The sequence below is a fragment of the Heterodontus francisci genome, chromosome 6 (assembly GCF_036365525.1).
Source record: "Heterodontus francisci isolate sHetFra1 chromosome 6, sHetFra1.hap1, whole genome shotgun sequence".
Taxonomy (NCBI): Eukaryota; Metazoa; Chordata; class Chondrichthyes; order Heterodontiformes; family Heterodontidae; genus Heterodontus; species Heterodontus francisci.
Genome location: NC_090376.1, coordinates 140,238,878 through 140,264,384, shown reverse-complemented (window position 1 = coordinate 140,264,384; position 25,507 = coordinate 140,238,878).

Here is a 25,507-nt window from a genome sequence, read left to right as displayed (position 1 = left end):
AGTGGTTGTAGAAATGCCTGTCTGTCCCCTGACCACATTTTTCTGTTCCACCCTGGGCAGTCAATTACCCAACGGTGCTGTGGATGTGCTGTAGACTGCACAGCCCTGAGGTGTCATCACCCTCACTGGTATTAAGCATTGAAAGCCATTATGAGAGTGTCGCACTTCCAGAGGATGATGCACTGTCTGCCTCTTCCTATCCTGCTGGATGACCAACCACTTACTATTCTCCTGAACTCTCTGTAGCTGTGGGGTGACCACTTCCTAGAATGAGCATTCCATGAAATTGTCAGTCTGTTGTATGTCCTGCAGTAACTCCAGCTGCCCCTCAAGCTCAGAAACCCTGAACTCGAGTTCAAAAACTGGAAGCACCTCCTGTGCATATGGTTATTCAGAACACATGAAACATCCTAAAGTTCAAACCTAGCACAGGAATTGCAGGTAATAGTTTTCAGCTGTCCCATTATTTTTCTGAAAAAAAAATCCCCATTAGATCTAATTAATTACTCTGATCATCTGTCTATTTACTGCTGCCTCTTGGTTTAAAGCACGTAGCGCATTCCTCCTCCATTTCCCAGCTCTGTGCACACTCAGGCCCAATGACGTATGATATATAACTTAAATATTATGGGGGAGAAATTGTCTTACTGCTGAAAATGGACGTGGGGATTGTAGTATGTGAAATACCCACACCCATTCATTGTTAAATTTGTGCTTCTTGATTTCGACATGATTTCTGCATGCAGCCAGCATTACCTGTATTGTTCATTGGGTGCATGCATCAACAGGTTGGCCAATAGAGTGAATGGATAGTTTTAAAAAAATTTGTTGATAGGATATGAGCATCGCTGGATAAGGCAGCATTTATTGATTGACTATTCCTAATTGCCCTTGAGTAGGTGGTGATGAGCTGCCTTCTTGAACCACTGCTATCCATGTGATGTAGGTACATCCATAGTGTTGCTGGAAAGGAAATTCCAGGTTTTTTACGCAGTGACAGTGAAGAAACAGAAATATAGTTCCAAGTCAGGATGGTGCTTGGCTTGGAGGGAAACCTGCAGGTGGTGGTGTTCCCATGTGTCTTCTGGCCTTGTCCTTCTAGGTGCTGTAGGTCGCAGGTTTGGAAGGTGCTGTCGAAGAAGCCATGGTGAGTTGCTACAGTGCATCTTGTAGATGGTACACAATGCTACCACTGTGCACTGGTGGTTGAAGGCATGAATGTTTAAGGTGGTGGATGGGGTGCCAATCAAGCGGGCTGCTTTGTCCTGGATGGTGTCGAGGTTCTTGAGTGTTAGAGCTGCACCCATCCAGGCAAGTGGAGAGCATTCCATCACACTCCTGACTTGTGCCATGTAGATGGGAGTCAGGAGATGAGTTACTCACTGCAGAATTCCCAGCCTGTGACCTCCTCTTGTAGCCACAGTATTTATATGGCTGGTCCAGTTAATTTTCTGGTCAATGGTGACTACCAGGATGTTGAAGGTGGAGGATTCAGCAATGGTAATTCTGCTGAATGTCAAGGGGAGATGGTTAAATACTCTCTTGTTGGCAATGGTTATGGCCTGGCACTTAGATGGCACAAATGTTACTTGCCACGTATTAGCCCAAGCCCAAATGTTGACCAGACCTTGCTGCATGCAGGCACGGACTGCTTCAATATTTGAGGTGTTCCAAATGGTACTGAACATTGTGCAATCAACAGCGAACATCCCCATTTCTGACCAAATGTTGGAGCGAAGGTCATTGATGAAGCAGCTGAAGATAGTTAGGCCTAGGACATTACCCTGAAGAACTACGGAGGTGATGTCATGGGGCTGAGATGATTGGCCTCTAACAACCACAACCATCTTCCTTTGTGCTCGGTATGACTCCAACCAATAGTGTTTTCCCCCTGATTTCCATTGACTTCAATTTTGCTAGGGCTCCTTGATACCACACTCAGTCAAATGCTGCCTTGATGTCAAAGGCAATCACTCTCATCTCTAGAATTCAGCTTTTTTATCCATGATTGGACTAAGGCTATAATGAGGTCTGGAGCCAAGTGGGCCTGACAGAACTCAAACTGAGCATTGGTGATCAGGTTATTGCTGAGTAAGTGCCACTTGACAGCACTGCCAATGACACCTTCCATCACTTTGCTGATGACTGAGAGTAGGCTGATGGGGCGGTAATTGTCCAGCTTGGAATTGTCCTGGTTTTTGTGGAGAGGACATACCTGGGCAATTTTCCATATTGTTGGGTAGATGCCAATGTTGCTGCTGAACTGGAACAGTTTGGCTAGGGGCGCAGCTAATTTTGGAGTGCAAGTCTTCAGCACTACAGCTGTGAAGTTGTCAGGGCTCATAGTCTTTGCTATATCATGGAATGTATTGAATTGGCTGACTACCGGCACCTGTAATGCCAGGGACCTCAGAGGGAGGTCAAAATGGATCATCCATTCGGCACATCTGGCTGAAGATGGTTGAAAATGTTTCAGTCTTGTATTTTGCACTGATGTGCCGGGGTCTGCCATCTTTGAGGATGAGGATGTTTGTGGAGCCCCCTCCTGTTAGTTGTTTAATTGTCCACCACCATTCATGACTGGGGATTGAATTTTGTGCAGTCTTTTGGAACGGGAATGAAAGTGAGGGGGGCCGGAGAATTGCATTGGAAGGTCTGCCTGGAAATCTAGTATCTTTACTTTAGTTCCAGATTTAGTCAGCGGCGGGAAAGCACCAAGGCGGCATCACTTCCTCGATGCAAGGAGAATGTAATTTAAATTGTAGAACACTTACTTTTAATACATTGGCATCGAATGCAACACGACTCAATGGGGGGCTTGGCATTAAGTGGGCGGTGGGCGGCCCTCACGTGCCTTCGGATTCCCAATTGTTGGAAACTGGTGGCACTGAGGCGAGGTTTCAGTGCTATGGCGGGTAGGCAGGCATGATCAGTACTGCAAAGAGGGAGTGGGAGTGCCGGAGGCCATTGTTGGCATACAGTGCTGTGCACTCTCCAAACAGGTCGGCACCTCGGGTGCTGTGCAAGGGAGCTCAGGGTCTCAGGTGGGAGTGCCAGCTGAGCATGGTCATGGGTGGGAGTGTCAGCTGAGCAGGGTCACGGGTGGTCTGCAAGGAGTGGGGGTGGGGGGGGCTTGGGTTTGCTGGCTATATTGGGTGTTCAAATTGTCGGGTGAGATATTTGGTTGCCCATACTGCTGGATGAGAGGGTCAGCTATCAGCAAGGGTGGGAACTGAGGGCCATTTGGGATTCTGCCAGGAGAAGTAGACAAAAGCACATCTGCCAAGGCAGGGTTGTCTCTGCATCGGCGGCACACTGCAGGCCCACTGGTCACCTGGCATGGGTTTCATACTTGCAGTCTTTTTGGACCCTCATAGCGTGATGCAGCGCCTCAGACGGAGGGAGCAAGAGGCAACTGCACCTGCCCATGAAGCTCCATGATGAGACGAACAGCAGTCGGCCATGTCAAGAAGGGTCAACCTGTGCCAAAGAGTGCACTTAACTTGAATCAGCTACCTCCAAATGTCCGAGTAGCATTGTCACTGACTTATGCGCCATCGTGCAGGACGAGTTGTGACCCATGGGATTCGGGGGTCACCTCATGCCAGTGGCCCTGAAGATCACAGTGGCACTAAACGTTTATGCATCTGGATCATTCCAAGGATCCACTGGGAACAAATGTGAGGGCTCCCAGGCAGTAAACCATTGCTGCATCAATGAGGTGACCAATGCCCATTTCAAGAGGGCCGGCGACTATGTGCACTACTGGACCGACCCTGACAGTCAGGCCGAATGGACCTTTAAGTAGCACTGGTGAGGGGGTCCTTCATGCCATTCAACATCAGATCATCTATGTGAGGTTAAGAGCGGGCATAGACTGGAATGGAACATTCGAACATGGCAGCGCTGGTGTCAAATTACCATTGCACTCTGATTGACATCATAGTCTGCCTATTGGTGCTTGTTGGGTGCGTGAGTGCAAATCCCTTTAACTTAATGGCATCCGCAGCACTTCCCATTGGAAGTCTGTACATGTAACTTGGACGCCATTTTCCACCAGCATACACTCCAATCAGATCAGTCCAAAATCGGCATTTTTGGGTCTTATTGATGTCACAGGACATTGATTTCCAATTTAAATGGTGTTACAACCAGGTGAGAGGGGTCTAGGGGTTCCATCTCAGCCTTTGCCTGGATTAACCATAACAGTGTTTAATTTTTTAAAAAGCACCGTGTTTTTAGCTCCCCCTTAATGAATCCTTGTTCACCGCTTTCCAATTGTAAGGCAAAGAAATCAATTCAGGCATGTTTTCTTAGATTTTAAACAAGAAAGGTAGAAGTTTATTAATCTGAAACTCTAATCCGATTAATAACTACGAACATGCGACGCGACCATGCGAGCATGCATATGCAATAAACACACATGCAGATAGAGACAAAAAATGTAAAAGGAATAAAGGGGAAATGTTTGAGGCAATATCTGGTAGGTACAGTCCTTTAAGTTCAATGTGGAGTCTTTGGTTGCCGGTATGTCTTGCAATTCGTTGGGGCCCAGTTCATGCTTCAACTTGTTCCGATGTAGGAGTCTTTTCTCTCTTGAGATTTACGTGTCTTCCATGGGTCCGGTGGCTTTGGGAGAAAGCCAGAGAGAGGGAGATGCTTCCTTGTTGCAGTTTCCAGTTCAAAACAGCCTTCTGCCTTTCTCTGTGGCACAATTAAAAAAACCCAGGTTGCCAGCATTTGACCGAGTATGGCATCAAGGAGCCCTAGCAAAACTGGAGTCAATGGGAATCAGGGGGAAAGGTCTCCACTGTTGGAGTCATACCTAGCGCAAGGGAAGATGGTTGTGGTTGTTGGAGGTAAATCATCTGAGCTAGGGGCTACCATTGACCAGAAACTGAACTGGAGTAGCCATATAAATACCGTGGCTTCAAGAGCTGGTCAGAGGCTAGGAATCCTACGGCAAGTAACTCACCCCCTGACTCCCCAGAGCCTGCCCACCATCTACAAGGCACAAGTCAGGAATATGATGGAATACTCTCCACTTGCCTGGATGGGTGCAGCTCCAACAATACGCAAGAAGCTTGACACCGTCCAGGACAAAGCAGCCCGCTTGATTGGCACCCCATCCACAAACATTCACTCCCTCCGCCACAGTGGCAGCAGTGTGTACCATCTACAAGATGCACTGCAGCAATGCACCAAGGCTCCTTAGACAGCACCTTCCAAACCCGAAGCCTCTACCAACTAGAAGGACAAGGGCAGCAAATGCATGGGAACACCACCACCTGCAAGTTCCCGTCCAAGCCACACAACATCCTGACTTGGAACTATATCGCCGTTCCTTCACTGTCGCTGGGTCAAAATCCTGGAACTCCCTTCCTAACAGCACTGTGGGTGTACCTACCCCACATGGACAGCAGTGGTTCAAGAAGGCAGCTCATCACCACCTTCTCAAGGGCAATTGGGGTGGGCAATAAATGCTGGCCTGGCCAGCAATGCCCACATCCCATGAATGAATAAAAAAAGGTTAGTCATGTGACCAGCTGGTTTGACCACTTCTGTTTGTGGATTCTGCCATCTTAACAGTCATCCTGGAATGTGAGCTTCCTCACCTTCAATGTCTGGTAATCACAGTCCATTTTGGGTTAAGTGGACCAGGAAATAGTCCTTTGTCTCTCCAAGCACTGTCTGTTAGTATGCAAATGTTTCTCCAGCCAAGTATCTGATGATTTTTTAACAAGTCCTTTCTTTACTCCAGCAACAGTTTTAAAATCAATGTTCATATGACAAAATTAATATGCCTAATTCTTGGCAGGTGGGGGTCTGCATGACAATGGGCATAGCCGCAGTTAACAGATGTGGTTCAGCCTGGATGTACCTTAGTAGTGGTGTACCCAAGGATCGGTCCCAGTCTCCCTACTATTCATTGTTCATCAATGACAGGGAAAGAGGTGTTGTGAGCAGGGTCAGTCACTTTGCAGATGACAACCAAACTTGTGCAAAGGTTAAGACAGTCGCGGAGCACATTCAAGTAAAAAAAACAACGTGTCAAGCATGTTGGTCAGGCTGACACAGATTATGCATTTCAAGGGAGCAATATGTAGAAAAAAAATCGGGGTGTTCTTCTGCACAGATCACTGAATGTTCCTAACCAATGTAGAGAAGCTGTAGCTAAAGTTAACATGTATTGGGTTGTCTGAAGGGAACCATTCATTATAACTGAAAGGACACCATTTTGTCACTCTACAGGTCATTGGTCAGACTGTACCTGGAGTATTGTGCCCACTTTTAATTCCCCAACATGGTGAGTGATATAGTGGACTTGGAAAAGGTTTAAAGGAGAGCTACAAGCTTAAACAACTTCAGCTACTTAGCTAGGCTTAGGATTGTGGTTTATTTACTTTAGAGCAACTGTTAGAGGCAAAATAATTAAAATTAATTAAAGGATTGGATAATGTGGCTATTGAGAGATTATTCCAGTTTAACAGAATCCATTGGAGAAGGAGACATGCATTTAAAATATATAAGGGTTTGTTTGTAGGTGTGGGTGGTGCTAACTCTCTTCATACCTTCAAAATGGAACTGGATCAGTTCTTGACTGGGATGTAGATTGTGTCATATAGAAAGCAAGTCTCTTTCTAGATAACACTTGGTCTGTGTGATCACTTGGACTGGTTTTAATCACCTGAGGGATTGGAGAGGTATTGCCCAGAGTATTTTTTCCCCTGTTTGGCCCTGGATTTTTCTCTTTTACATGGCCGTGGAGAGGAGGGTGGGGAGTGTCATGATGCTTCAGCCATCATGAGGTATGGGGAAGGTTTGGATGGACCAGGTGATCTTTTCATCATCCATTTTGTACGTTCAAATACCACCTGACTCCGTAACCGCTCCAATCACTTGGCCACAGTGAACATCGTCAAGGCTACAGCAGTGGTGGCAAAGGGGCCATAGATCATTGCCCACCATTTTCAGTGCACTACCATCTGTTTCTACTCAGTGAAAGCACTGAAATTTCAGCCCTGTATCTGAGTCAACGTGCCTCACTGAACAATCACCAGAAACCGAAAAATATCCATTCATCTTAAAGCTGTTTGTGGGATCTTGCTGAGAGAAAAATGATGCTGACTTTTCCCATTGGACCTCAAGAGAATTCAGGTGAAAAAGTTTGAGATGTTGTTGAAAGATGTGATAATGCACCTTATGCAGGTCTTTCTGTTTAAATACTGGGGAAGACTGAATAATCCTTGCGATCCTATTATCTTTGTTTCACTCAACCTGAAAGCTTATCTGATTCATTCAAGCCATACTTATTTGGACAATTCTCCTAATTTAATGTAATTCAATCTTTTGTGAGGAAATATATGAAGCATTAGCATGTCATCCCTGAGCCTTACCTTACCCCTTTTCCTCCCAATTGTAAAAATGTTTTTTTTTGTTCAAACATAATGCTATCTAAGTTGTGGTTATGTCCACACCAAAGACTATACCTTTGTAGGATCATAGTACAAAAACCATGCAGGAGATGCCAGAAAATTTGTCATTCCCACAATACTCTATATGCTTTGGGAAAGCAGAATCCCTTAAACTCCAACTCTTACACTGTCTTGTGCATGATTACTGGTATGGCCCTAACTTTGGGTATAGCTGGCATTCTTGACATCAAGGCAACATATAGAGAATACTCAAATGTGCAAGGGTTAACATCTTTCATCTCAGTGAGCCAAGACAAAAATAAGAAAAATGAAAGAGAATACAAGTCTCAGCATAGGAGCAACATGAGCATCTCGTGGCATAAATCAATCTTTTTCTACCATTTCATATGAGAAGTCAGTTTGTGTTTTTGTCATAGGCATTCATGTTAACAGATCTTGAAATGTTGTCTTGTTATCTTAGAGAAGATTGAAGGGATAGAGAACTCAACCTGTCAACTAATCCTGAGTGAGTTACTTTCTGTGGTGCATTGAAAAGGTAATATGAGAGCCTTCAAATAAATATGATTATTGCTTCATCTTCAATCTTCCCTTCCTTCCTTCATTCCTTTTTATTTTCTGTTTGCTGGTATTGTTTCTTTGTCTATTGTTACTCTGCACTTATAATTTTATATTTCAAGGGTGCATTGATTTATTTATCAGGTCAACTTTCTAAATCATGGAATCCTAGATAAAAATAAGAATTTGTAGCAAATTACATACCAAATTTAAAACATTTTTTGCAGCGCTGGAACATAAAAGGGCTGAACTTTTATGAAATCAAGAGATTGCAGGTGGCAGCCACATTGCACAACTAAAAGCAATCAGATGGGAGAATTTAAATGAGAAAATCCAGAGCATATGAAGCTAATCATATTTTAGAGGATAAGATTTAGTGCGCTCTCCAACACAATGGGGTTGAAGAATGTGACTTTATCTGCTTAACAGCTCTGTTTCCCAAGAGAAGTGTGTAAGAACTAGTTGATAAAATAAATAAGGCTGCCCATTTGGAGACATTTTTCAGCTGGGGTTTTGATTTTGTATAAATCGTTTCTTTTGAGCTTTCATAATTTCTATAAGAGTCATCATATAAACACCACGTTGAGTTAAAGACGAAACCATTTGCTGCCGTAACTAGATAAGAACAGCTGAGCCTAGTCAGCCCAGACTAAAATATGCAGCTCAACAGCTTAGTATCTAGTACTTTTCTCCCTATGCTTACTTAATGCTTGCAAAATTCTCCCTCCTTTCTACACACTCCATTTCTAACATGATGACCTTTCCTGCTGCCCTCATATTGCAGAAATTCCCTGTGCCATCCTGTAAGGTTCCTGACAGTTTGATGTTTCCCTGGTAACTCCATTTGTTTCTTTGCTGTTAAATGCCCCAGGTACACTCCTCTCTTTATTTCACCATCTTTTGCAACTTGGAGATTTCCTCTGACTTTTTCATGTATCTGATTTTGTTCCTGCAAAATCTTACTGTTTCACCTCTGCCCCCAGCAATATTCAGTGTCAGAAATCTCCCTTCCTATTGGTTCCCTCCGCATGTATGTTCACTTAGGCTTGCTAACTTCTTGACCTTACTTCTTGGCAGCATGGTGATTGTTGCTTCTTCAGTGCAACAGTTAGAGCAAAATTGATGCATTATTTTTTCCAGCCTTGTGAGATGATGAATTGACAAAATATTTTGTTATTGAAAATTCTTAATTTTTTTTTGAGAAAGGATGGAACCTTCATGGTGCTGCCAGAAGACAAATATAAGGTGTTATGACCAGGTGAGAAAAGTATCTGGAGGTCCCTCTCAGCCTTCACCTGATCTTACCATAACAGTGGTTAATTTTAAACACACCATGTTTTTAGCTCCCCTTGGTAAATCCTCGTTCACTGCTTTCTAATTATAAGGCAAAGAATCCAGCACAAACAGGTTTTCTTAGGTTTAAAGAAGAAAAGTTGAAATTTATTAAACTTGAATTTATACTCAAATTCGGTTGACGCCAATGGATACACGACGCGCCCATGCTAACATGCACACGCGATATACACACACAAGTAGAGACAGAAAGGAGCCGAAGAAAAATAAAGTGGAAATGTTTGAGGCAATATCTGAAGAGTTTTTGTTACAGTTCTTTGAGCTCACTGTTGAGTCCTTGATTGTAGGTAGATCTTGCTTTCCATTGGGGCCCAGTATTCTTCTTAAACCTTGTTCCCTGTAGGAGACTTTTCTCTCTTGGGGTTCATGTGTCTTCAGTGGATTCAGAGGCTTGTGAGAAAGAGATGGGAGCAGACAGGAGAGATCATCTCAATCCAGGAGCAAACAGACACTCTGAGTTCAAACTGTTTGTACAATTAAGTAAAAACCCAGATTTCCAAGCAGGTTATTCAAGTGACTAACTGGTCTGACCATGTCTTGGATTGTATCACCTTAGCAGTCTCTGAAATGCTCCTGTTACACACAGTACCTGGTGATCAAGGTCCATTGTGGGGTGAATGTGTCAGGGAATGGTCCTTTGTCCTTCCAATCACCGTCTGTTGATAGGCAAATGTCTCTTCCAGCCACGGCTGATCTGTTTAACAAATCCTTTCTTCACTCCAGTAACAGTTTAAAATCAGTGTTCATGGCAAAATTAATGTACCTCATTCTCGGCAAGTGGGGGCCTAGCACGACAAAGGAAATAATGAGGAATAATAATAGAATCATTCAGTATAAGTCAAAGAACTCAATTTTTTCACTATACGCAGCAAAGGACAGACACAGTGGCGCAGTGGATAGCACCGCAGCCTCACAGCTCCAGCGACCCGGGTTCAATTCTGGGTACTGCCTGTGCAGAGTTTGCAAGTTCTCCTTGTGACCGTGTGGGTTTTCGACAAGTGCTCCGGTTTCCGCCTACAGCCAAAGAGTTGCAGGTTGATAGGTAAATTGGCCATTATAAATTGCCCCTAGTATAGGTAGGGGGAAGGTGGGAATGTGGTAGGAATATGGGATTAATGCAGGATTAGTATAAATGGGTGGTTGATGGTATCTCTTAAAAAGAAATATCTGGAGTATTTGCCCAGTTTTAATCTTCCAACATGATGGGTGGTATAGTAGTCTTAGAAAAGGCCCAAAGGAGAACTGAGAATGATTCCTATCTTAAAAAACCTCAACTAGTTAGACAGGCTTAATGATCTTGAGTTTTAGAGCAGTGTAGATTACGGGTGACCTGATAAAGGTCTATAAAATAATTAAAGGGTTAGACAGTGCATCTATTGTTAAAATATTCCAGTTTAACAGATTGTGGAGGACAAGGGGACATGAGTTTATCTGTGCGACAGTAAGAATAGACATTAGCAGGTCTTTTTTCGAGAGAGTAGTGTGCCTCTGGTGTGGGTGGGTGTTGCCTCTCTCCATGCTTTCAATACTGAGCTGAACTGGTTCTTGACTGGGACAGAGATTGCATCACAGAGAAGGTAAGTGGACTGTGTTATCTCCTGGACTGGTTTTGATCACCTGAGGGAGTTGGAGAGGAATTTCTGAGAGATTTTTCTTCCTTTATTGCTCAGGAGATTACATGGCTGTGGGAGTGTCGAGGGGTGTGAAGCTAAGTGTTTCATCAAGATGCTCTATCCATCATGAAATGTGGAGTAGGCTAACCGGTCTAGCTAATATTTTCCAGCCCATCGCACCTGAAGAAATCATTTCTGACAATGGGCCACAGTATACGGGCAAACCTTTCAGGGATATGTGCGCCAAATGGGGCATAAATCATGCGGTGTCCTCATCACATTACCTTAGGTCTAATGGTCTCACCGAGCGAATGGTCTGCACAGTCAAAGCACTTATCCTAAAGTGTGACAACGAAACAAGATCTTCATGTTGCCATGTTCCACCTCAGAGCTGCACCTATGGATATGGGCTGACTGTCACCAGCAGAGATCATGTTTGGCAGACAAGTGCGGACGACTCTTCCAAGCCATCATCTGTCCAAATTCTCTGAGATGCAGGAGGCATCGAAAACAGGGGAGAGTGAAAATGGTGCTTGACTGTCACGCAGGCGTGGAACTACCTCAGTGCATGTAGGACAAAAAGTCAGGGTCATACACTCCACAATGAAAACATTGTTGCCTGCAGACGTGTCCAGAGTGTGTGGTGAGCCTAGGTCCTACAAGATTACAATGTCTAGTGGAGTGGTGTTGAGAAGTGTGCTGTACTCCAATTGCGCACGGTGGACTCGAGGGAGCACGATCCGATGGTGGGATGTGACAGATCAAGAGGAAGGCAGCTAATGCATTGACAACATGCCTGCAAACCCAGGACAGCCAAGGGCGAAATCCACATCCCCAGAAGGTTATACCATAACCAGATCTGGAAGATCTGTCAAGCCACCAAAGCAATATATGGAGCCTTAAGCCTCTATATTGGTAAATTTCATAATCTCTATAACTGTGTATATATTTGTGATGTTATCTATGGTTATGTACTTTTACTTGTAGCACAAGAGACTTATCTTTGGAAAGAAAGGGAATGTTGTTGACTACCTTTAAGAATGATGTCCCTTTAAGATCTTATTATGCTAATAAACCAAGTACGAGGATGCAGTCATGCGACTCGGAGCCAGAGGCACTCTGTAACTGTAACACCCTAGAGGCAAGTTTTGAAAATCGTTAACTCTGTACTGTATACAATAGTTAGCCTTAATAAACCTGTTTGAGGTCTTCAACTACTGGACCCCATGCCTCTCATTTATATTGCATCAGACAACATAAAAAAAAAATTCATTACAATAACCAGAAAGGATTCTAAAGCAGAATAATAAATTCCCAACAATAAAGAATGTGTAAAGGTTTGTTCTGCACATCAGGCAAGCAGGAATGGATTGTGGAGAATATTAAAGATGTTGTTGAAATTTGGAAGCTTTTTGTTATCTTACAAACAGCTATGCCAACTGTGCAACAGCCCCAACAAACAAATTTCTCTGCAGCACCTGTGGAAGAGCCTGTCACTCCAGAATTGGCCTTTATAGCCACTCCAGGCGCTGCTTCACAAACCACTGACCACCTCCAGGCGCGTATCCATTGTCTCTCGAGATAAGGAGGCCCAAAAGAAAGAGAAACAGCTATAATTTTTTTAATGTGTTATAGTCCTTTTTGTGAATTGAAAATTACATCTTGAAATGTTCTAATAAATAAGAGCAGGAGTACGCCATAAATCCCTTCGCACATGTTTTTATAATCTGCAAAAAGCAACTTCAGAGCATACAAATTACAGTTACAGAATTCTTAACCAGCTAGTGACTTACATTGTGTGATATTGCAGTGTTCAACACCAAACAGGTTCAAACTAATTGCAGATTCAGCAGGAATGCAGCTTTTAAGTATATTGGATTCCCAACCATAAAACCACAGTTTCAACACAAGTGATGGTGATGGTGGCCCAGGGCAGGCGATGAAACACAGCACTGAAAAACAGTTTATAAATTATTTTTGTACAACATTTTTCAATATTACTAGCAATGATATTTTCAGAGATACCAATACAACTTTTGCTCTTATACAATTTCAGACATGCAGTTTGTTTCTCTTATCAACTTTCTACTTCCAATGTGTGCCTTTTTATTTTAATTTCTTAATATAAAGTTTGTCCTTGAGGAGTTTAATCTGTTTTATTGTATAGCACCCTTGCATATGTCTAAATTTTAACATCCCCCAAATTAATTTGATCCGTAATAAATTTTGAAAATAGAACTGTGATTCAGATGTGCATTGTGTACTCGGGGTTTAATGTTGATAACTAAAACCACTAAGCTGGTGAATGTTACAATTTTCATGTGACTATGCAATTTGTGTTAGTCAATGGCTTATTTAATGTTCACTATCGGTCCTGATGTATATATGCTACTGGCCACTAGCTGAATGTCATAATGTGTAAACTGTTGGCCTATGCCTCTTAATGATTTCATTTATTTTTCTTAAGTTTAAGTTAATTTTGCTGCCTTTCTAACATTAACTTTGGGTGAAGGTAAGACTTTGTTTTTAAGGAAAAGCTCATTTTAAATTGTTAACTGTGGATGGTATGATATATGAATTGGAACAAGGTTTTTCTTTTCCTCATTAGTTACATGCTGACTTTGAAATGTCAATTCTACATCCTCTCTGCACTCCTGCACATTTAGGATTAATGAGATTGTCTGTCAGCAGAAATTGCAAAGAACACAACACCAAATGACAATAATAGTTTGGCAGTTAATAATTAACAAGATATGCATAGGATATTCTCCTGAAATGGTGTTGACCATGATGAATAAAAAACTTTTAATGTGTGTATAATTCCAATAAAAGTGACGGTCAAAGCAATTTCTGCATAATCACTCAGATTTGAAATTTTACAGAATGACTGGATGCTTGAATCACTAACCGTAATGAACTCAATTTCGTTAAGTGGAAAGTGGCAGTTCTTTGACAACTACGGGGGAACATTTCACCCGAGGTGAAGGACTAAATTAATTCATGAAGGACCATTATGACATGAGTCACGAAAAGAAAGTATACACTTCATAGATGATATACTTTGGGGAACAGTTGGTTATAAACTAATGAATGAAGTTAGATTGCATAAAATAAATGCCATAAAGCAAATTTATCAATTTTCACTCTCCATTACAGTCATAACCTACAGTAAATAATAAAACCTAAATATGTGTGCTTTTAAAAAATAAGTTTTTGTTGTTAAGAAATAGAAATATGAAATTGGTGGTGTTTTTTCAATTCCACATTCTCTCTCGTTCTGCTATATAATGTGAGCAAGTCGAAAAATATTTTATTACAGCGAGCCATTGAATTATGACCAATAGTCATATATGCATTATTACCGACAGTAAATTGTTCTTGGTGCCAAACAAAATAAATGTCACAGTAAAGTCAAAATGCCTGAGTATTACCAAATTCAGATCTATTAAAGTACAAAACACAATTACAATCCAACACTCAAACGTTAACACATGAAGTTGAAATTCACATTATTAAATCTACGTAAGTATCGACCCCTCTTAAAGGTCATTTAAATGTCAAATGATTACCATTAACTTTATCATCATAGTGTGTGTAACTGCACCCAATCCTCTTATGCTCATAAGTGACATGATGCTGCAGTCTTAATCTGAGCAACAACCCACCGTATTGTGATCGGAGGATGGCTAATGTTCCTGCTTCAGAACTTTGCTGCAACACAAACTGCCCAGCCTAGCTAGCCATCTGTGACATGTGCAAAAGGAGAAGCTTCAGATGATATCTTGATGGCAACCAACAATATTATCCTGAGGGATGATGACTCTGAATTCTTAAAAACATGCATTATTACTTTAAACTGAGTGCAGAACAGCTCCATTAACGTGCAGCCGTCAGGTGCTGTTCTATTATAACCCAGTAACATATTTCAAGCAGCATTCAGTTTCTCCACATATTTTGAGTTGCCTCCTAATATACACACCAATCTTGTGAGATAATGCAGTCATGTTTTTCCTTTTCTTTTACCTGGAAGCACTTTGTAATCTGGGTCTATGTAGCCTATCACAGGATCAATTTGCACAGTGATCAATCCATCATCCAGTAACTGTCCGAGTGTGCTATTGGCTTAGCTTTGCTTTTTCTTAATGCATGGAAGAATGAAATTTAAACCAGGCAGCTTGACTCTGATTGGTCAAGGCATTGCCCTGAGGAATGAACTGCCAAACAAAGCTTAGCAGATAACTGTCGGTCACCGCAAACTGGTGCATTCTCCATGGCAATACCTCTACCAATCAGAGTTCACTTGCCAACCAATCAGCACTCTCTTCTCATACAGGATAAAGTCATTGTTTTCCCTTACATTGGTATTCTTGCAGATTGTCCTGATAAGTGCAAGATGAAAAGCTTCGACAACATGTCTCTATTTTCAGCAATGCTCAAGTCCTTTGGTCTTGAATTATACTTGCTTGAAAAAACAGTTACAGCTGTATGACAAATGAAATTCTTTGAAGTTTGATAAACACAAGTGTCCTGCTTGATTCTTGACTTCTTGTATTCTGACCAAGAGAGGAAATACCCTATAAAGTTATCCACTCTCTATTTTTCCAACTTCTTTTTCTCCTGTGGCCTTGTTTCCTTCTGCATTGGTAGGCCAATCCTGATATCTATTGACTGTTGTAATCTCTTGGTTAGCAATATAGCCATTTTTGCTATTTCTTCCAAACTTATTCAATGTCTCTAATTCATGGCTTCATTCAGTATTTGTCTCGAAAACATGGCTACCCTGTCCTGATTATATTGGTCCCAAGGTCTGATCCTTGATGATTCATACTCAGGGTGTGGTGTGAGCCCAGACAACTCACTTACCGGGTTTTGCACAATGCATTAGCCCTCCGTTTTGTTTGCCATTGAAAGATACTCTGTTCATCTTATAGTGAACATACATCCTGGCTTCCATTTTACTTACATTTATCTCTTCTGTTTCCTTTTAAAATGTAGGCATCTTATTGGTTTTAGTTTTTCACAGGTGCATTTGTTTTTCCTGTTTTTTTTTCCTTATAGTTTAACATCACTCACGTGCTCTCTTTATGAAAATCCTTCATTCTTTTGTTCCTTTTGAACTCATTTTACCTTCTAAAAATCATAGATAGATGCTCCCCTTTCAATTTAGTCCATCGTTCATGATATCTAATATTCATTTGGCTACTGATCTTGGTAAGTTTCTTTTTTCTAACTTGCTTCTTTGCTCATTGCAATGCAGGATTGAATGAGTATGATTGTTTCTAATATTTAAAACAATATTATATATGGCGACCACGCTCTGGAAGTGGTTCAAGAGTTCACCTACCTAGGCTCAACTATCACCAGTAACCTGTCTCTAGATGCAGAAATCAACAAGCGCATGGGTAAGGCTTCCACTGCTATGTCCAGACTGGCCAAGAGAGTGTGGGAAAATGGCGCACTGACACGGAACACAAAAGTCCGAGTGTATCAGGCCTGTGTCCTCAGTACCTTGCTCTACGGCAGCGAGGCCTGGACAACGTATGCCAGCCAAGAGCGACGTCTCAATTCATTCCATCTTCGCTGCCTTCGGAGAATACTTGGCATCAGGTGGCAGGACTATATCTCCAACACAGAAGTCCTTGAAGCGGCCAACACCCCCAGCTTATACACACTACTGAGTCAGCGGCGCTTGAGATGGCTTGGCCATGTGAGCCGCATGGAAGATGGCAGGATCCCCAAAGACACATTGTACAGCGAGCTCGCCACTGGTATCAGACCCACCGGCCGTCCATGTCTCCGTTATAAAGACGTCTGCAAACGCGACATGAAATCGTGTGACATTGATCACAAGTCGTGGGAGTCAGTTGCCAGCATTCGCCAGAGCTGGCGGGCAGCCATAAAGACAGGGCTAAATTGTGGCGAGTCGAAGAGACTTAGTAGTTGGCAGGAAAAAAGACAGAGGCGCAAGGGGAGAGCCAACTGTGCAACAGCCCCAACAAACAAATTTCTCTGCAGCACCTGTGGAAGAGCCTGTCACTCCAGAATTGGCCTTTATAGCCACTCCAGGCGCTGCTTCACAAACCACTGACCACCTCCAGGCGCGTATCCATTGTCTCTCGAGATAAGGAGGCCCAAAAGAAAGAATTATATACAGTGTCATGCTCATGCAAGGAGAAATTATGAACTATAAAATTAACTGATGAATTGAACTCAAGGAAGAGAGATTCCCATCCCAGCAAGAAGAAGGAACCTGGCAGAATACCATCTTTAAACTACCTAGAGGCAGAGACAAAAGATGACTTTGAAACTCACTACCGTGAGTGTGTGAGTGGGTGAGGTTGCAAATATTTTCAGGTACTGTTTCATAAACATTCATCTTTCTTTAAACCTATGAGTAAATATGTAATTTGTCTGTTTATTGACCATTAAAATGCTCAAAGGTTAAAACACAATTTTAATAAAATGCACTGTCTTCCGTTAGTTGATGGGTGTAAAGGGAAACCACCCCTATCATTTCCCATCTGTCTATAACAGGTGATCCTGTGCTAAGAAAAACTGCCTGTATTTTGAGTACTGTGGCTGGAGTAGTCTGCCTCAATTTAGTGAATTCACTGAGTATTAATTTTCTGCAGTGAGTTTGTTGGGCAATGAATGTGCAAATCCAGCAAATTCTTAAAAATTATGGAGTGGCAGTAGTAAAGATGCTGTTTGTGTGAAGCAAACAGTGGAACAGGGTAAATTAACCAGCAAGTTCTGGAGATTAATCCCCTGAACTTTCTGGCTGATTTGCACAATAATAATGGCAGGTGCTGTTAACATGGCATTATTTTACAGCAGGTTTTGATCTGGAATTTGTGGCCACAGCAATGTTATCGACGAAAGCCATAAGTTAGACTTTTGTGCTCCCTAATCATCCAGTGACGAATTTAAGACAGAGGTTACTGGAGAAGTAATTACAATACAACTCAGTGACCTTCAGAAGGGACTCAGGCAATGTCTAACACACATCCAAGGTGCCGGTGATTGTGTACGCTTTTGTTAATGGTCATTAGGAGAACCTGGCATTTAGTAATATCTAAGAAGTTTACTACTCCCCTGTTATACACACGCACACATACAAAAAGTCATTACACTAGTATATATACAAGAATAGCTCATATTTAATATAGTCCCAAGAGGACATTCATATTATAAGTTACTTTCATTCTTAAACTAATATCATCAGGGCACCTCTTCACTACTATGATATGACATTCTGATCCTATAAAATCCATTGAGTTAATGAGGCTTAAATGCTCAACTGATCGATGGCGAGCAACGTCTGTGTGCAATACCATGGAGAAACGTGAGGTGATTCACTTTGATAGAAAAAAATAATTTTTTTTAAATGGTGAGGAACTATTTAATGTTGATGTTCAAAGAGATTTGGGTGTCCTTGTACAAGTAATACAGAAGGTTAACATGCTGTTTTAGTCCCCATACCGAAGAAAGGGTATACTTGCAACAGAGTGGGTGCAACTAGATTGATTCCTGTGATGTGAGGGTTGTCCAATGAGGAGATATTAAGTAGAATGGGCCTATACGTTCTGGAGTTTCAAAAAATGAGCAGTCATCTAATTGAAACCTCAGATTCTGGAGGGCGTGACAGTCCTGATGATGAGAGGCTGTTTCCTGGCTGAAGAGTCTAGATCTAGGGGGCATAGTCTCAGGATAAAGGGACAGCCATTTCGGACTGAGATGAGGAGAAATATTCTTCCATAGCACTTCACATGTTTGACTCATTAAATTAACCACAATGAGCTCAATGTTATTGCTTAACACTCATTTCAGAGCTCTAGTTAAGCAACGTAATTAGGAATTTAATCTCATCTTATATAAGTTAATGTTTATTTCCATCTGTTTACCTCGTCAGCAGACGTGGTCTCTTCAGACTACTAGAAAAGATTGGATGTCCACCAAAGCTACTAAGTATCATCACCTCATTCCATGACAATATGAAAGGCACAATTCAACATAGCGGCACCTCATTAGACCCCTTTCCTATCCTGAGTGGCATGAAACAGAGCTGTGTTCTCGCACCCACACTTTTTGGGATTTTATTCTCCCTGCTGCTCTCACATGCGTTCAAGTCTTCAGAAGAAGGAATTTTCCTCCACACAAGATCAGGGGACAGGTTGTTCAACCTTGCCCGTCTAAGAGCGAAGTCCAAAGTACAGAAAGTCCTCATCAGGGAACTCCTCTTTGCTGATAATGCTGCTTTAACATCTCACACTGAAGAGTGTCTGCAGAGTCTCATCGACAGGTTTGCGGCTGCCTGCAATGAATTTGGCCTAACCATCAGCCTCAAGAAAATGAACATCATGGGACAGGACGTCAGGAATGCTCCATCCATCAATATTGGCGACCAGGCTCTGGAAGTGGTTCAAGAGTTCACCTACCTAGGCTCAACTATCAGCAGTAACCTGTCTCTAGATGCAGAAATCAACAAGCGCATGGGAAAAGCTTCCACTGCTATGTCCAGACTGGCCAAGAGAGTGTGAGAAAATGGCGCACTGACACGGAACACAAAAGTCCGAGTGTATCAAGCTTGTGTCCTCAGTACCTTGCTCTATGGCAGCGAGGCCTGGACAACGTATGTCAGCCAAGAGCGACGTCTCAATTCATTCCATCTTTGCTGCCTCTGGAGAATACTTGGCATCAGGTGGCAGGACCGCATCTCCAACACAGTAATCCTCAAGGCGGCCAACATCCCCAGCTTATACACACTACTGAGTCAGCAGCGCTTGAGATGGCTTGGCCATGTGAGCCGCATGGAAGATAGCAGGATCCCCAAAGACACATTGTACAGCAAGCTCGCCACTGGTATCAGACCCACCAGCCGTCCATGTCTCCGCTTTAAAGACGTCTGCAAACGCGACATGAAGTCCTGTGACATCGATCACAAGTTGTGGGAGTCAGTTGCCAGTGTTCGCCAGAGCTGGCGGGCAGCCATAAAGATGGGGCTAAAGTGTGGCGAGTCGAAGAGACTTAGCAGTTGGCAGGAAAAAAGACAGAAGTGCAAGGGGAGAGCCAACTGTGTAACAGCCCCGACAAACAAATTTTTCTGCAGCACCTGTGGAAGAGCCTGTCACTCTAGAATTGGCCTTTATAGCCACTCCAGGCGCTGCTTCACACACCACTGACCACCTCCAGGCGCTTACCCATTGTCTCTCGAGATAAGGAGGCCAAAGAGAGAAAAAAACTACAACATACTTTTTGAACAGTTTCTGGTTACCAATTTCAGGTCAATTTCATCAATTCATACAAATCATCAAATGAGTCATTTATACATCAGGCTCTGTTAGAGGCAACCCACCTTTCGTAAACAGTTTATTATAGTGAAAGACTAATAACTTCTGAAAGAAATTTGATTAAACCTTCCTCAGCAAAGTAATTACAAAAGGACGATGTTGCTTAATGTAACAGCAATAAGGCATATCAAATGATGGGGCACAATACTTCATTTTCATCAAATAACTGCAGCAAATCAAAAGAAAAGAGAAAAAAAAACAACAGATGGTTAACACAGGGAAAATATAAATGATAAAACATAGAGTTGTCAGACCTGTATGTAGCTTTGAAAAGTTAGCTGACAAATACTTCTTGAAATCTAATCAGGTTGGGCATATTTTGTTTCTCTTCTCTGTCTGCAGTTACTCCCACCCATTCTATGTTGTCTGCCTTTTGTCTGCTGTGGTGATGCTTTTTTTGTGCACTTTGATGATGCTCAGGATTTCCGATAGCCATCCTCTGTCAGTTTATTGTTTGCATCACAGACAAATCGCTTTCACATTACATGCCTCAAAAGAAGGAGGATTCGAACCCATTGTATAGCAATAACTTTCCCAAAAGCAAAGCCTTTTTAACAAAAAAGATGTTAAAGGGCAGGTGGTAAATAGGGGTCCACATAGCAGCCCTTGCCAATGTGAATGAATGACGGATTTAGTTACATGATATCAAGAAACAACCGATGGCACTGGATACAGCAAAGGCTATGAGGTCCTGACAACAACTTGGCTGTTGTTATGGCCAGGTGAGGAGGGGCCAGAAGACTCCCCTTTTGTCCTTCCATTTATTTGACCACAACAGAGTTTATTCCTTTGTAAACAGTGAACGTGCTTACCACTTCAGTGAGTGTTTTACCTTTTACCTCTGTGGTGATCATAAAAGAACCAATCGGACAGGTTTCTTGAGTTTAAACAAGAAAGAGGTGAGTTTGTTATACTTAACAAACTAAATCCGATCTAAACAAAATAATAAAATATGCAATACATTCATGCACACACTCACATGAGAATCACACACACACACAAATAGAATACAAAGTGCTGAGGGGTAGATTTATGGATGGATTAGAGTCCAGAACAAATAAAAATTGATACGCAGTCTGTGGGGTTGGATGATTCCATTGTCTTCTGGCTGAAGTTGTGTTCTTGAAGTCTTTGGCTGGTAAATGTGCAGTTTGTGGCTGACCCACCTGGTTCAGGCTTTTCTTGTAGGCAGAACTGCAGGTGGCTTTCTTCCCCTGGTGTCTTTGTCTTGGATTCAGCAACCTGCAGCTAGGCTTCGCATGAGGTTTTCTGGAGAGAGAGAGAGAGAGCTTCTGGCTTCTGCATAGAATGAGTCACTGGCCTGTCTGTCTTTGTCCCAGGGAAATTCTCAGCTTTCACAGAGGTGGACAGATGGTCACATGACTGCCTTAGTGTGTCCTCTGGAACCTTCTAATGAGTTTCAAGGTTAGGAGTTTCCATCGCCTCAGGCATCAGGGTGTCAATATTTACACTTGCAGGTGTTTGCACTTTCAAAGTCAGTGTGTCAGGATGGCTTTGAATGTTGTGCTCATGAAAACAGTCTTAGATAATTCAAACACTAGAGCCAGCCATTATTTTGCGTACAGGCTCATCAGACATGTGTATCCTTTTGGAGGCCTTGGAATGTGTAAGGTGTTCAAATACAATTTGTGGTCCCATCTTGGCCGCTAGCTTTTTTTTTAAAGTTAACGGTAGGATTTTTTTTCCATTAAAAGTTTAATGTAAGTTTCCAACTGATAAATTAAAATTCCTCGTTTGGCATATTGTGTTTTCTTGACACTGCATTACTGAAGACCTGTGCTCCAAAACTAGCTGAACCCCTAGCCAAGCTGTTCCAGAACAGCTACAACACTTGAATCGAGTCGACAATGTGGAAAATTTACCAGGTATGTCCTGTCCACAAAAAGCAGAACAAATCCAATCTAGCCAAAATATTTTCCTGTCAGTCTACTCTCGAACATCAGCAAAGTGGTGGAAGATGACGTTGGCGGTGCTATCGAGTGGCAATTATTCACCAATAACCTGCTCACTGATGTTCGTTCACTTTGGGTTCCACCAATGCCTCTCAGCTCCTGATCTTATTACAGCCTTGGTCCAAACATGGATAAAAGAGCTGAATTCCAGAGGTAAGGTGAAAGTGACTTCCTTTGACATCAAGGCAGCATTTGATCAAGTGTGGCATTAAGGAGCCCTAGCAAAATTAAAGCCACTGGGAATCGGGAGGAAAACTCTCCACTGGTTGACGTCATATCTAGTACAAAAGAAGATGGTTATGGTTGTTGGAGGCCAATCATCTCAGTCCCAGCACATCGCTGTAGGAGTTCCTCCGGGTAGTGTCCTTGGCCCAAATACCTTCAGCTACTTCATCAATGACCTTCCCTCTATCATAAGGGCAGAGGTGGGGATGTTCATTGATGATGTCACAGTGTGCAGTACCATTTGTAACTCCTCAGATACTGGAGCAGTCTGTGCCTGCATACAGCAAGACCTGGACAACATTCAGGCTTGGGCTAATAAGTGACAAGTAACATTCACGCCACACAAGTGCCAGGCAATGATGATCTCCAACAAGAGAGAATCTAACCGTCTCATCTTGACATTCAACAGCATTACCATCACTGAATTCCACACCATCAACAAACTGTCGAGTTACCATTGACCAGAAACTTAACTGGATTAGCCATATAAATACTATAGCGACAAGAGCAGGTCTGAGGCTGGGAATTGTGCAGTGTGTAACTCACCTCCTGACTCCCCAAAGCCTGACCACCATCAACAAGGCACTAATCAGGAGTGTGATGGATTACTCTCCACTTGCCTGGATGAGTGCAGCTCCAACAACATTCAAGAAACTTGACACTATCCAGGACAAAACATCTACTTGATCGATAGCCCATCCACCACATTAAATACTCATTCCTTCCACCACTGGTCCACAGTGGCAGGAGTGTGTACCATCTATAAGATGCACTGCAGCAGCTTGCCAAGCGTCCTTCGACAGCACCTTCCAAACCCATGACCTCTACCACCTAGAAGGACAAGGGCAACAGATGCATGGGAACACCACCACCTGCAAGTTTCCCTCTGAGCCATACATCATTCTGACTGGGAACACTATCACTGTTCTTCCACTGACAATGGGTCAAAAACTTGGAACTCCCTTCTTAACAGCAATGTGGCTGTACCTACACCACATGGATTGCAGCAGTTCAAGAAGGGCTCACCACCATCTTCTCAAGGGAAATTAGGGATGGGCAAGAAATGCTGACCTTGGCAGCAATGTTCACATCTCAGGAAAGAATTTAAAAAAAAAACACTACATTGATGACATTTGTGGCATCCTATGATTGACCCTAGTGCCATTCTGTAATGATTCTCCTCCAGGCTGCAAGGGAAAGGCGGGAGTTCCTCTTGCCCAGGGATGGCAAAAAGAGGTCCTCCCTCCTGACTAAGCAAGCCTGATGGATATTGCAAAGGAGGTCAACAGCCCCCAGGGGATCACCCCATGAATATGGGTGCAGTGCAGGAAGAGTATCAACGACCTTCTTCTTTCCACCAAGGTGATTGCTCCACACCTCTCTCCTCTTTGGGATTTGCATGTGGCTATGCAGAAGGCAGTGCAACATAGGAAGGGAGTCACCAAAAAGGCACTAGCAAAGGGGTTAGGCATCACCACATCCAGCGAAATGCAAGGTTGCATCTTGGCCATAGGCCACCTTTTACATAGCTCACCCATGACATCCCCTGAGAAAGGACATGGGGCAAAACCAGGCAGCAATGAAAGCTGCCACTAACTGAACTGTTCTCTCATTCTTCATGCGAGCTCTCCCTATCTCCCTCTTTCCACTTGCAGAAGAAGCGCACCCATAATAACAAGGAGACCTCAAGGACTAGCAGAGGAATTGCAGATATACGACCTCTGTCGATGGCTGAGGAGGAAGCACTGGAGCTAGTGGAGACCCAGGATGGCCACTCAATAATCGATGGTGAGACAGGAGTCTCCATGTAAGAGAGTGAGGATTGTCTTCATTCGACATCTAACATACTTCTGGAGATCCATACCATGCATGGCTGACATGACAAGGTTTGCACTGCCTAAACAACACATGTCTGTGTTCTCTCATGCAGATCAGTGTCCGCAGGAGGCTCCAACTGAAGGGGGACAGTCATCAACCTCGGAGAAGCAGCAGTCAGAGGATACACCTTCTACGAGCGCAGATCCGTTCACCTCGGTGGGTATGCATTTGATCTTAGAATCAGGGTCACAAGTTGGTGAGAGCACTGCACATGCGCCTGAAAGCTGGCTGAGGCTGAGACAGCCGAGGTCTCTGACAGTCGGAGGACTGTGGGTGGCCAGGCCCAAGCTGAACCCCAGGCTGATGATGAGCCACTGGTGTCGACAGCACAGGGCATGCTTGAGTTGCAGAGCGAAGTGAGGCAACATCTGGCAAAGCTGCCTGAGGCCATGCGCAGAGGATGGAGGAGTCCATCCATGCCATGAGTGCTGCCTTGTGTCAGGTGTGTGAGCACACGGCTTGCTCCATCACGAGGTTGGCAACCTTCATGGAGAGCTAGATCCCACAATTGCATGCAGACCTACACACCATTGTCTTGGCCATGAGCTCAACGCAGCAGTGGCAAGACGAAAGAAGGATTTAGCGTCTGAAGCTTTCTCCAGGTCCTTGTCCTTTTCTGATAATCAGGGAGGTTCAAATGAGCCTTGAAAGGGAGGAGGAGAGGCTGACTTCCACATTTGGGTGCTCCCCTCAAGGCCCTCCGAATGTGAACACCAACTCCTTAGCCCCTCCACCAGTGAGCCCAGCTCCAGTATTTGCAATGCCTGAGGAGAGTCCTGCACCAGTTAAGGAAACCTACAGGCTGCCGGGGCCCTCCAGGCCTCAGGCAGCCAGAGGACGGCTGCAAAGATCATCCAGGGCCACAGAACAGCCTGATCACCAGTCTGCCTCTGGTCTAGCTGCTATCACTGGGGTCACACTGCATTGAAGAACATGGGCACATATAAAGAAAACCACCTAAATACACTTGGTGGTTTCATAGGTGTCTGATATTTGCCATTTGTTTTGTGTGATAAAGTTCTATCGTTATTGCAGTTCACATTCATTGTGGAAAATTCTTATTCTTTCATGCCTTAATTGTGAGATGCTGCCTTCACCCTTCCCTCCTCATTAGGCTGCCAGTG